Below are 14,595 nucleotides of genomic sequence, written 5' to 3' on the forward strand. Positions count from 1 at the left end.
TTCATTTTAACTTAATTACCTCTTTAAAGACCTTATCTCCAAACAACGTTATGTTCTGAGGTACTGGCAGTTAGGACTTCAATATATGAAGGGATACAATTGAGCTCATAACAACTATAAAGTGGCTAATTATTATCATCCCCATTTTATAGATGAAGAAACAGAGGCTTAAAAAAGTCTATTAACTTGGTTAATGCCACACACCTAGTAATGATAGAGCCAGAACTGGACCTTTTTGTTTACTCATGAGTTTACTCATTTATTTAGCAAATATATATTGGATATCTACTATGTCCTATGTAAGTGATAAGGATACAGAAATCATGGCTCTTGCTCTCATAAACCTTATATTTTTGTGGATTATTTTTTATTCTGGAGTCTCTATGCTTGCCCTCTCAACTGCTATAGAGAATCATTTTTGTGTAACTCCACACCATTATTTATTGCCACATTCAAGAAAATAGTGTAACAACCTTGCAAACAAAACCAGGCTCTGAATCTAGCCTCTGGGACTATATTTGTTTGAGGTCAGTCCTGGCCATTTCCTAGGGTGACAAACTCATCATCACAGTTTGCCTAGAACTTGGGCTCTCCTGGTCTTAGCACTGAAAGTCCTGTGTTCCGGGAACTTCAGTCCCAGGCAAACCAACATAGTTGGTCCCCTTAATGTTTCCTCACTTGTGCTTTGACAGGACAGAGGATGAGGAAGGAGCAGACATCACATAAATCGAGCCCAATTTCAGAATCTAAATGGACTAATGGGGCGATGAAACTTCAGCTTCACCCAGGCCTCTCTCTACTGCTGAGGCAGAAATAGTAGGTCAGCCTGTTGCCCCCCTAGATGGGAACTGAATCAGGGGTTAATGGACCATCTCCAGCATCGGCTATTCTTGAAGTAAGCATGAACGCTGTGGGTGAACAAGATATCTCTTGATGTTCCTCAGCTGAGGATTCAGGGATTCCTGAGTTCCAAATATCCAACTGTCCTCCCTTAGATAATCTCAGTTTCAGGTAACAGCAGGTGAGAGACTCTAACCGCGGGGGCACCAAGCAGCCATCTTGGGGAGCACGGAGCCTGCCGTGCTCTGTAACGCTAGAGCCATTGGAATGTGGAGAAAGGAGCAAGGCAGCCAAATCCTACTGCATATTGATGACTTCAGCAGAGCCCTGCTGACCTGCTCTGGTACTTCCCTGGTGCTGCGGCATTTCCACTGCCCACTGTCTCTGAGATGCAGCTTCTGAGAAGCTCCTGCCTGTGGAAATGGCAGGCTTCTCAGCGGCAGAGATGCCAAGTGCACTGTATACCAGCCTCTCCTTTTTGTCATCCTGTTAGCGCTCAAGGCTTCAATGAAAGGGTCAGGGAATAAGGAATAGTCAGGGAGCCTCATAATTAGTTAAATCTTTGGAAACTCCTAAATAAAAAATTTAGCTTTTTAACAACAACAAAAGTGGCCAAAATGTATGCTGTTTTATCTGTTCTCTCACAAAATTCAAGTTGATGTATGGAACTGGCACCATACATTCTGGCAGAATGGCCTGTCACAAAAACAAGGATCCTCCAGAAACTTTCTGATTTCAGGGAAAGGGGATTCTTTAGCCATATTTAGTTCTTAATTATGCTTCTTGTACTCCAAGTTAGTCAAGGAGTTAACCGACACGTGTTTCACTAAGAACATGTGTGCAATTGTGGTATAATAAAAAATATATGTTTAGTCTTTGTCTTGGATTCCTGACACAGAGTTCCTAAAACCCTTGGAATTTCCTGATAGGAGCATCTTTTGTTATTTATAAAGAGCCCCTTTTGATTACACCTGAGTTTTTGCTAATGAAGTGACTCAGGGTGGGATACCTAGACAGCTTCAAGATGGAGATTGGTCACCAGAAAGACCAAACTTTCAGCCTCACCCTCTGACCCTCAGGGAGGGGAGGGGCCTGGAGACGGGTTACAAAAACAAGGGGACCCAGGGAGCTTCCAGGTTGGTGAACACACTGATGAGCTGGGAGGGTGCTGTAGCCAGAAAGGACATAAAACACTCCATGCACCCCCCACCCCCTACCTCATACTTTGCCTTATGTATTTCTTCCATGTGGCTGTTTCTGAGTATCCCTTATAATAAGCTGGTAAGCAGAGTGTTTTCCTGAATTGTATGAGTCATTCTAGCCAATTACAGAACCTGAGGGGGGCGGTTGTGGGAGCCCTCAAATTTGCAGTTAGCCAAGCAGAGGTGTGAGTAGCCCCGGCACCTCATTTGTGTCTGGCGTCTGAAGTGGAGACAGATGTGTAGGACATGAACTTCAAGAGTTAGTGTCAGAATTGAATCAAATTGTTGGTGTTGGAGAATTGGAGCATTGATGTGAAGAACTCCCACACCTCTGATGTCTGAAAACATACTTTGCAATGAACACACTGAGTACCAAGGAGGAGACACAAAAATAGTGGATGGTCATTCAGAGCTTACTATCAACTGGGAGTTTGGATGCACATGAAAAAATGCACAATTCAAAGTCATTTTGGAAAGTGCCCAACAAGCGAATGGCTGTGTCTCCTTAATTTGACCTTGAAGTCTCTTTCAACCTCAATATCATTTCAGTTTATAAATATTCTAAGGTGCACAAGCTGTAGGTTTATAAGAAGCAAGAGGTGGTTCCCACCTCCACATGGCCTCAAAGACCCTGGGTTTCAGACCCTGCTTCTGGGAGGGTCTGCCACCTTGACCAGATGAAACGCTGGCATGGCAGCGAGAACTGGGTGCCAGGCATGGTTAGCTCATATAGCATTTGAGTCCCCAAGCCAAAATGAAGTTTAGGTTGGCAAACTTTTGCATGTTCTTTGGGAAATTAAGAAGCTTCCCTGCACCACATGCTCAGGACACAGCACTCAGCAGTTTCTTCCCTGACATTTTATGCTTTGTTTTTATTTTTTTCCAAGTGGAAAGAATACCACAGAGGCTCCTCCTGTAGCTGGGAAAAGACTTTTTATATTTCTTGCTAGTCAGAACCTGCCAGGGAAACCTCTGAATTCCAATACATTTGTGGCTTCAAAAGTGCTAAAAAGCAGGAGACTCTAAGACTTCTGAATAGGTAGTACAGTTGCCTGTGCACCCAAGGGTGATTTGAAGACCACTGGGAAGGCTCCCTGGCCAGAAGTACCTCCCCATCTCAGAGAAAGATTCCTTCTTGTGGGACCTGGAAGCATTTCTGTACTCAGAGGCCCTTGAAAGTGATAGAAGTTTAGAATCCTAGAATCCCTGAGGTAGAAGGGAGCTTAGGGATGATTTAGCCCATCCCCCTCATTTCACAGTTCAGAGACAGGACTTGATTTTCCTGGGGCCTTGTACCCAGAACAGTGGCCAAGCCAGGCTCTTTCTAAGTATTACCAGGACTCATTCAGCCATATCAGCCTAGCTGCTTCACCCACGAGCAGAGAATCATTTGCTAACTATGAACGTGACCTTTGGGACGATGACTCCAAGGGAGAGTAGGCTGGTGGGACTAAGGTGTCAGGAAGAAGGAGGGCCCAAGAAGATAAGGGGACACCAGTCACAGTTCTTGCGTCTCCCCTGGAAATATGGAAGGAGGCCACGAACTGCCCCACTGCTCCTGGCTCTTCTGCCCAGGGGCAGGTGTAGTGAGAAACTGACCGCATTGCGCTGGAGGTTTGTCTTGTCTGCGCAGCTGCCATAACAAAGTACCACAGGCTGAGTGCCTTAAACCACAGAAACATATTTTCTTCAAGTTCTGGAGACTACAAGTCCAAGAACAAGGTGTCAGAAAATTTGGTTTCTAGTGAGGCCTGTCTTCCTGGTTTGCCAGGGACAGAGGCAGGGAGAAAGGAAGGAAGAGAAGGAGAGAGGGAGGGGAAAAAGGAAGGGAGAGAGGGAAAGAGGAGAGAGAGATCTACCTATCTCTTCCTTTTCTTATAAGGATAACAGTTCTATTGGCTCAGGGCCCCACCCTTTTGACCTCATTTAACCTTAATTACCTCCTTAAAGGCCCTGTCTCCAAATACAGTCAAAAGGAGAGGTAGGGCTTCAACATACGAATTTTGAGAGGACACAGTTCAGTCCCCAGCAGGGTTGTCATTTTACCCTGGGGAGGATCTCAAGGTATTAGTAAGCCATTCATCTTGGCCGTGATGAGACTTTTGCAAGAACTGGATTTGCCATTCCAGGCACTTCTACTTTCAGTGGACAGATGTTTCAGCTTCATGGGACACAAAATATTATGCACCCCCCCGTCAGGAAGCCACCCCAGCCAGCCTGCCCTCCTGTGAGCCAGGGGCTCCTCTTCCCTGCACCCACAGCACCTGCGGAGACAGCCTACATCTTATCCCATTCATATGTCTGTCCCCAGCACCCTGCTCAGTGCCCTTAACCTTTAGACATTTGATAAATGTTTGAGGGATGAGCAAAATGGTCTCCTAAAACTGTTGGTACCAAGGCAGACATACAGAGAAGCTAATGAAGCTTAAGCATCAGGGCCCCTCATTTGCATGAGGACCTATCTAAGCAATTTCAAAGTCACAATTTGGTATTCTTTTCCTTAAAGAGATTGTTAATCCCACCCTCCCTCCAAAAACAAAACAAAACAAAAACTATGTAAATTCTGGCTCCATAAAACCTGGGTATGGCCCTGGGTTGCTGAGGTAGGGTTTGGCTCTCTACTATATTTAATATTTCTTCCCTACCCTGTTTGCCCCTGGAGGGAAGGGATGCACCTCAAATACATTTCTCTTTCCTGAGGCTATTTTTGAGAGATATAATCTTTTCACTAAGCCATCTTTTTATTATTATTATTTAAATTTTTAAATTTTTATTTTAATGCAAGTTTTAAAAGTTACACTCCATTTACAGTTATTACAAAAGATTGGCTACAGTCCCCATATTGTATCCTTGTAGCCTATCTTACACCCAATAGTTTGTACCTCCCACTCCCCTACCTCTATATTTCCCCTCCCCAATGGTAACCACCAGTTTGTTCTCTATATCTGTGTCTACTAAGCCATCTTTTGATCAAAGGAAATGAAAATAGTGGAGCTGTGTGCCTGGCATCATGGAATACACTGACTTCCAAAAATCATTAATTAAAGACAAAATAATATGCCCAAGCATGATTCCAGGAGAGTTTTCTTCCCACCAACTATTACTCAGAGCCTTTACAGAAAGGGGAAGCACAGCCGTGTGGGGCAGCCCTCGCACCCTGAGTTCCTTTAGGAGCTTAGTTGTCTGCCTGGCTTCAGAGGGCAGGAGTCCTCACACCCACTCAGTGGAAAGTCTAGCCAACCTGACCTCTCATTACTGTCTCATGTTAGCCCACTTCTCTCTTTGCCTCCAGCGTCACTGCGGTGCTCTCTCGCCTGGTTATTGCACTAACTGGTCTTCCTCCTGCTCTTGCCCTCTTCAATTCATCCTTCATACGACAGCCAGAGAGAACTTTTCAGCAATTCCAGGCTGATCACAGCTCTCATGCTCGAATCCCTTGATGGCTCCCTATTCTACTCAAGATAAAGCTCAGATTCCGTGGTGTTATATGCAAAGCCCTCAGGACCTGGCTGCTGTTTACCTTTCCCTCCTGTCTCCCCACACCTGGCTGGCATTTCAGGGCTCATCATGTTGAGTTATTTGTAATTCCTGGAAGGTGCCAAGCTCGCTCCACTGTCTGGGCTTTGGCACACACAGCCTGCTCTGCCTAGAGGGTTCCCTCTTACTTTGCCCTGACTCATCTCCTCCACTTTCGGTTTAGATTAGTATTATCCACCGAGATATTTCATGAGCCACCTATTTATTTAATTATAAAATTTCTAGGAGCCATGTTTTTAAAAGTAAGAAGCACATGAGCACAACAGCACAACAATATCTTACGTGATGCCATGGCAGAGGAATGTAATCCTACCAAAACCACAAAGTTGTGTTTAATGGAAAAATATTTCACACTGCTTCAGTTTTAAACTCATGAAAATGACAAGGTCTGTTCCTCAGTCATACTAGTCACATTTCAAGTGCTTAATCACCCCTCGTGGCTGGTGACCACCGTACGGACATCACAGGTTTAGTCGTCACTTTCTTGGACGTGCCCAGTCTGCACTGCGTGCCCTCCCAGATGCTTCTACAGTATTTTGTGGTTAACCGGATCATAGCGCTTATCACACTGTGATAGAGTTGTCTGCTTACGTGTCCCTGTTTTTCATTAGACTCTAACCTTCTTGACAGTTAGGACTCTGTCTTACACATCTTTGTATTTTCAGCATCAGGACAATCCTGGCTAAGATAGTTGCTCAGTTTGTTTGAAGGTGATTGAATACCTGAACAGCAGCAATCTTCTCTGGGCTTTCAAGGCACTACAAAATCTAGTCCCTGACTTGCGCTCGACTTTGTCTCTTACCACCCTCCCCTCGTTCACCCTGTGGCAGCCACACCAGCTCCTTATCATTCCTTGAATGCTCTGTGTTATGTGCTAACCTCAGGCCCTCAGCACAATGTTCTCTGTGCCTGGAAAGCCCTTCCCCTGGAGAGCCTGTCGACTTTGCTTGCTCCCTCATTACATTTAGGTACCTCTTTACAGCTGCCTTCCCTGGCCAACCTTTTGAAAATAAGCCCCATTCTGCCAGTCATTTTCTACCACTTAACTTTATTTTTCATCATGGCGCCCATCACCACCTGACTCTCCATACTAGAATTAATTATTATTTACTTATAATTGTTTACCTTATATTTACTTATATAATTTACTTATGATTATTAATTACTACTAGAAGACAAGTTTCATGAGAGTAGGCACTTTTCTGTGATGTCCAATGCTGTCTTTCCAGAACCTAGAACTGTCCCTGGCACCTAATAGGTGCTCATTAAGTATTTATTGACTGCAAGAAGGTTAGACCATCTATCATAGGGGAGCTTAGGGAAATGGAAAAGGTAGTAAGCACTCAGAAGCAGAGTTCCAGAAATTTCAGTATTTCTCCCACTTCAAATTTTAAAATATCTGAACGGCTTGAAAGTTACCCAAATTTCAGCTTTTCTTTGACTTATGGTGCAAAAGTTGCTGCAGGAGAAAAAAGGATAATTGTGAGTTTTAGGAGGTAAAGTCTTCATGAGTAAGTCCAGTTCTCTGTCCCCAGAACAAGGGGACCCCTGATCCTCTAAAGGCAGAGGGGTTGGAGGGGTGGAATGTAGCTGTTGGAAGCCTCCACGGCAGTTGGTAAGGGACACCATCAGTTGGACTGATGCAGGGACTCCAGCAGGTTGCTTGGGACAGAAAGGGACCAGGTAGGAAAGATCCTGGGAAAAGCAGTCAGACCGATGCTGGGCTGCCGGAGTCTTGAGTGGCAGAGAGTCAGAACAGAAATAAGAGCCGGAGGCAAAGATCTTGGTCTGAGTCTGCATACTGACCACTTTGGAACACGACTCAGTGACGTGGGGCAAGCCACTCAATCAATGCTTTGTCCTCACTTGTGAAAGAGAGGTAATTTGTATTTCACAGGGTTGTTGTGAAGGTGACATGACATGATATATATGAAAGTGCTCTGTAAGCTGAGAAATACAAGTTCTTAGCGCTGTAGGTATTTTCCCATGAGTTTTCTTGTCTGCCCACACTACACATTCAATCATTGAATTTCCTGATTGTGTATAACTCAGGGCTCTTGTAAACTTTTATTTTGTTATAAAATTCAGCCCTTTCCTCTTGAATGTCCCTCAGGATTTAGAAAAACAAATATCAGTCTGGCTTGGAGAACCACCACAGTCTGTGACTTAAGGAGCTATACTGTGGCATTTCACCAAATACTGTTTTCCATTGATTTCATATGTGAATTTCTTATATCCCCAGATAGACTGTAAGCTGCTTGGTGCTGACAACACAGACTTCAGAGTCATTTACTCTTGGGTTTAAATCTTGGCCTTGCTACTTACTTGCTGTGTAGGACTTTGGGTAGGGTTACTTAATCTGTTAAAGCATTAGTCTTCTCATCCACAATATTGACATTATAATAATATCATTTGTAAAGTGTTTTTGTGAGAATTGAAAGAGATAATGCATCTAAAGTTCTAAACTCGATACCTAGTACCTAGTAAGAGCCTAATCAATATTCTGAACAATAGTTGCCAGCACAACACTTGGCACATACTAGTACTGAGTTTTCTCAAAATACTTAACTGAGAACTGGAAGTGAAGCAAAGAAAGCAAACAATAATTCAAGGCCAGTTTTGGTTTTAATCTGCCAGTCTATCAACAGAAACTGAAAGGGTTATGGTTTCCTGACCCAGGCAGAGACTTAAACAGTAATATTAAGGCAATTTATTTTCTTGGGTTGACAACTGATAAATCTCACTTGAAATATGACAGTGGGTTTGGGTCGAGGAAGGGGATATTGGCAACATTAGTACTGAGATGTTGATGGAATGGTTGTGGGATATATGTATGAGGCAGCATATTTTCGAGGATATTTTCCAATTGCAAATCATCTGCTCCATTTCCAGACCATGCATCTTGATTTTTGTTCAGAAATTTTGATGGACACAAATGTAGATGTGTTATTATACATCACCAAAAAATGATTAGCATTGTGTTTGTTTGTTTGGCTATTTGTTTAATTTATCCACACAATGAAGAGTTTTTAAAGTAATGAGCTCTGTACTAGGTTTTAGGAATCAAAGACAAGGCACAGATTTTAACCTCATATTCTGGTGCAGGAGACAGACATATAACCCATGGAATTAAAATGCTGCACAAAATTACATGGGGTATATTTTCCACTTATTTCTGTAAATTAAAAAATGAAGGTATACATTTTTATGTAGAATTATTTTTCATCTCAGTTTTTGGAAGACATTATACTTCTCTATTCTGGCTTCCATTGTGGTGTTGAGAAATCAGTTGTCAGTCTCAATATCATTCCTCCGTAGGTGATATCTTTTCGCTTTGACAGGTCTTAACATGTTCTCTTTGTTAATCTGTGGTTTTACTGAAATGTGTCTAGACATGTATTTATTTTACTAGGGATTCACTGTGATTTCTTAAGCTGAACACTTCTGTCCTTTATCTTTCTGGAAAATTATCAGCCATTAACCTTTTTTTAAGTTTTTAAAAAATTGTGGTAAAATATACATAACAAAATTTACCGTTTTAACCATTTTTAAGTGTACAATTCAGCAGCATTAGGTACATTCATATTGTTGTACCACCATCACCACCATCTGTCTCTGGAACATTTTTTTATCTTCTAAAACTTTAATTCTGTACTCATTAAACACTAACTCTCCCTTACCCCAGTCCCTGGCAATCATCATTTTACTTTCTGTCTCTGTGAGTTTGACTACAGTATTCTAGGTACCTTATGTAACTGGAATCAAACAGTATTTGTCCTTTCATGACTGTGTTATTTCACTAAACATAATTTCCTCAAGGTTCATTGGTATTATAGTACGTGTCTTTCCTTTCTAAGACTGAATAATATTTCATGGTATGAATATACCACATTCTGTTTATCCATGCATCCAGTTTAGCTTGTATTTCCATCTTTGGGCTATTGTGAATAATGCTGCTATGAACATGGGTATACCAATATCTGAGTCCCTGCTTTCAATTCTTTTGGCTATATAACCAGAAGTATCATATAATAATTCTATTTTTAATCTTTTGGAACCACCATACTATTTTCCATAGTGACTGTATCATAGTACATTCCTACCAGCAGTGTACAAAAGTTCCAATTTCTCCACATCCTCATCAATACTTGTTATTTTCTGCTTGGTTTGGTTTGGTTTTGGTTTTCTTTTTTTGATAATAGCCATCTTAGTGGGTGTGAAATAGTTTCTTATTGTGGTTTTGATTTGCATTTCCCTAATGATTAATGATATTGAGCATTTTCTCATGTGCTTTTTGATCATTTGTATATCTTCTTTGGAGAAATGTCTATTCAAGCCCTTTGCCCATTTTCTAATTGGGTTTTTTGTTGTTGTTGAGTTGTAGGTTCCTTATCTATTCTAGATATTAATTCCTTATTAAATATATGACTTGCAAATATTTTCTCCCATTCCATGAGTTGCCTTTTTACTCTGTTAGTAGTATCCTTTGATGCACAAAAAGTTTTAAGTTTTGATATAGTCCAATTTTTGTTTCTTTTGTTACCTTTTTTTTTTTTTGGCTGCAGCTTGTAGGATCTTAACTCCCCAACCAGGGATCAAACCCTTGCCCCCTGCAATGGAAACCTAACGCTGGAGTCCTAACCACTGGACTGCCAGGGAATTCCCTGTTATCTATGGTTTTGCTGTCATATCCAAGAAATCATTGCCCAATCCAATGGCATGAAAGTTTTTCCTTGTATTTTCTTCTAAGATTTTTATACTTTTAGTGCTTCCATTTAGGTTTTTATCCATTTTAAATTAATTTTTGTATATGGTATAAAATTTCATTTTTTTTTTTGCATGTGAATATCCAGTTTTCCAAACACTATTTGTTGAAAAGACCATTGTCTCTTTAAATATTGCCTCTCCTCTTTTCATTTCTAGTCTCTCTTTTGGAAAGCTAAATAGATTTCTCATCTCATCCTCCATGTTTCTTATTTCTTTTTTTTTTTTTTTGAGAGTTCACAATTCACTTTATTTACCTCTTTTTTTTCACACACACACACTGTATTTTATTTTTACAAGAGATAAATAGACTGACACCAAGCATTGTAAATGGATGACCACAACAAAAGCAACAATGATTGCAATTACCAAACACGAAACACACTCATGCTTAATCTTAGTTTCCTTTATCTTTGTAATATTAATTCTGTTTAATTTCTTCAGCTTTGTTTTTCAACTTACTAATTCTTCTTCTGGGTTAGTCTACTATTTAACCTGTCTACTGAGTTTTAAATTCAATTATTACATTTAAAAAAAATTTTTTAGAAGTTCTATTTAGTTCTTTTCCAAATATGTCTTGTCATTTTTGATAGTCTCTTATTCTTTGCTCATATTTTCAATTAATACTCCTACCTTATAAACATACTATACATACTTATTTAATATTCTGTAACCATTAATACTTATATTTAAAATCTTGGCTTGTGACTTTTTCCCTGCATGTTTCTGCTGTCTCTTATGCAGGGAATTTTGTGTACTCATGTATTTTGTGATTTTTGATTGTGAGCTAACATTCTTTGGAGCTTTGTGGGAACTCTTAGAGACCTGAGTGGAGACAATTTGTGTTTGCTTTTACCAGAGGCTAGGGTGCTACCAATCTGGGACCACTTTGAACTAAATCTTTGATTTGGGTTTTTTTGGAACATGAAGGAAATCTGAATTCAGGCCCCAACTTATTTGAGATCTCACATGTGCTTAAAAATTCACAAAGCTGCCTTTGACCCTATACCAAATGCCATGACTGATATATTAATTGTGTTTTTTGTTTGTTTGTTTGTTTGTTTACTATATTCCTTTGAGGGGTATGTGTGTGTCTCTTTTAATTATTTACTTTGTGTATAGTCCTTTGCAACTCTTGAATAAATGTTTGGGTGTCTCCTGTTACTCTTGAACTTATGTGGACTTGAGACTTACTGTGCTGCCTCCAAGTGGCCATTAAAACAAATGCTCTAGATTATCTTGGATCAGCAAATGCTCTAGAACAGTCCCCAGCTTCAGCATTCACCCTCTTCTCTAGATTTGTGCAATGGTTTCATCTTTGACCTTTGAATATTTCCTTTATTTTCTTGCCAAACAGAAGATTTTTGTTATATTTTATCTGGTGGTTTTGAGAGATTCATAGCAAGTCTTTTCAGATATGAACTCCTCTACAGTATTTATACTACACACATCCATAGGTTCTCATAGCTCTAAATTCTGTGATGTTTTTAACTTGATCTTTGGTGTATGCTTTCTTATGTTTTTATTATCTTTGGTGTATGGTGTATTATTTTAATTCTTACAACAGGTTTGTGAGATAAGTATTATTATTATCATCACCATTGCCATTTTAAAGATGAAGAAACTGAGACATAGAAATGTTAAGTAATATGCCCAAGGTCACACAGCCAATAAGTGGTAGATATTTGAATCTGGGAACTCTGGCTTCAGTGCACATGCACTTAACCACTCCAATCAATCATATTCAGACTATTCTTTGTGCCCAGCACTCTTCCTTCCTGCTTACAATCAGAATGAGGAAGCAATGCATCCCCATATGGAACTATTAAAAAACAATATAAGATAATGTTATGTGTATGGGTTCTTAATCACTGTACATGTTTTCAGAAAGGGTAATCAATGGGGAAGTTTTCTGCCAGTTTTTGGACTTGAAATAGGTCTTGAGAAATGGATACGTATCAACAAAGTAGGAGAAAAGGGAATGAGGAAGAAATTCCAAAAGGGACAGGGTGGGGGGGGGCGGAGATATGCACCCAATGTCAGAAGTAGAAATGAGCATGATAATATATGTCTGAAAACCCTGGCCCATGAAGAAGAAGATCTTAAAGAAGAAATGGGCAATTCAGTTGGATAGGTATAAGGAGCCTGGAAGTCAGATAAAAAAATTTAGGTGTAATAGGTAGAACTCAGGTTTAAGGAAGGCACCTTTGTAATAGCATACTAGATGGAAGTTATCAAAAACCATGATGGGTCTGACATTTTACTCTACCTGAAAGCAAAAAAAGTTAGCCTGTTGCATAGATGCTGGCAGAAGACACAAGGCTCCTGAGCAGAGACAAAGGACTTTATTATTCGCGGCATAGCAAGCAGCATGAGTTTCAGTTTCACATCCACCCTCCTTGTTCCCAGAGTCCCACAGAAGTGATGTAGAATGAATGCTCTATGTGCCAGGGGTTTGTATCACAGCTGAAGAACCTCAAGCCTAATGAACTAAATCTTTTATAATGGACTACAAGAACATCTACCTGATTTCTGCCTGGAGGGAGACATCATCTTTATTATACTAGACAATAAACAAACCTGTTCTCTGCTCTAGAGGGAGATATAGTCCAAAAGTAAGGCCACCGGTGCCTCTGCTTGCAAGATGGGAAACAACATGAGAAAGCCACAAAAAATTGTTTCCCATCAGAAGGAATCTGAAAAATAGCAACCTGAGTATGAAGTATTTGCAGCATTTTATATAAGCTCTCCATGAGAGCAGGGATTTTACCTGTTGCTATGGACTGAATGTTTGTGTCCGTGTCAAATTCATATGTTGAAGTTCTAATCCCCATGTGATGATATTTAGAGGTGGGACATTTGGGAGGTAATTAGGTCATGAGAGTAGAGCACTCATGCATGGATTAGTGTCCTTATAAGAAAAGACACCAGAAAGATGATCTCTCTCTCTGCCATGTGAGGATACAGCAAGAAGGAGGCCATCTGAAAACCAGGAAGAAGGCCCTTGACAGACACCGAATCTGCTGACACCTTGATCTTGGGCTTCCCAGTCTCCAGCACTGTGAGAAATAAGTGTTTATTATTTAAGCCACCCAATCTATGGTAATTTGTTATAGCAACCCAGGATAAGACACTGACTGTTGTTAGTCTTGTTCACTGTAATAGTCCTACAGATAAGTATATAACAGGCCATCAATAAATATTTGCTGAATGCATTTAGTGTGTAACAATTTTTTAGTGTTTATCACATCCCAGGCCCAGCACTAATCACTTGACAAGTGTTAGCTCATTTAATCCTCCTAACAATAGGTTCTTTTATTACCCTATTTTACAGATGGTAAACTTGAGGCACAGAAAGTTTTAATTAACTTACTTCAGGTCATACATGTATGAAGTGGTAGAGATGGGATTCAAACATCAGCATGTGATTCCAGAATCTGTGCTTTTAGTTATTATGATAAACTGTCTTTCAATGCTTGCCTGGTGGTGGTGGTAATTGGAAAAAACAGGAAAAAGGGAGTTTTAAAGGAAGAGTGGAATGGCTTTGCTGATTTCCTGGATATAGAGGATGAATAAAAAGGGATGAGTTTTGATCTTAGTGACAAGGGTGGAGTGGGATACTTCAAAAGTCCACCCCTTCATAAAAGCAACTAAAAACCTGGCAAAACTGTCAGAATAAACTTTTTATCAGAACTCTGGAAACCAACCAGATGCTTGCAGCAATTCATGGATCATGTATTCCAGGAAAAAAGCTGGATCTTGGTAAGAACAACAAGCTTTGTGGCATTGTAACTTGCCCTTGTCCCATCTCAGCCCCCCAGGTCAGTGGAGGCCTTGAAAATAACCACCTGTATTCTAGTACCAGTGCCAGAGGGAGTAGAATAAATCTCACTTGGAAATATTTGTCTTTGATTGATTTCTCTGGTGACTCCCTAGAAGACCAGCTCAAAAGGCATATTTTATCTCACTTAATGCAGAAGTTGCCTAGCCTTAAAGCCATTACCTGGGGTCATTTGTTGAAAACACTTGGAGGCAAATGTTTTAGCCTTTGCTGCTAAGGCAATGGATAACAGTTGGGGTAAACAATAGATTAATCAAATACCTTGAAAGAAAGGCTAGGGAATAAGGGCTTTGCAAAGTTCTGACATATTTCTGGAAATCTAGAAGGCCCAGGGCTGTTCCCATGCTCAAGAAAGGCCAAGAAGTTCCTAAGCTCTGGCCTCTAGTTGTCCTGAACAAGCAGGAAGCGAAG

Source organism: Balaenoptera borealis (assembly GCF_965194805.1).
Source record: "Balaenoptera borealis genome assembly, chromosome: 1".
In the NCBI taxonomy this organism is placed as follows: Eukaryota; Metazoa; Chordata; class Mammalia; order Artiodactyla; family Balaenopteridae; genus Balaenoptera; species Balaenoptera borealis.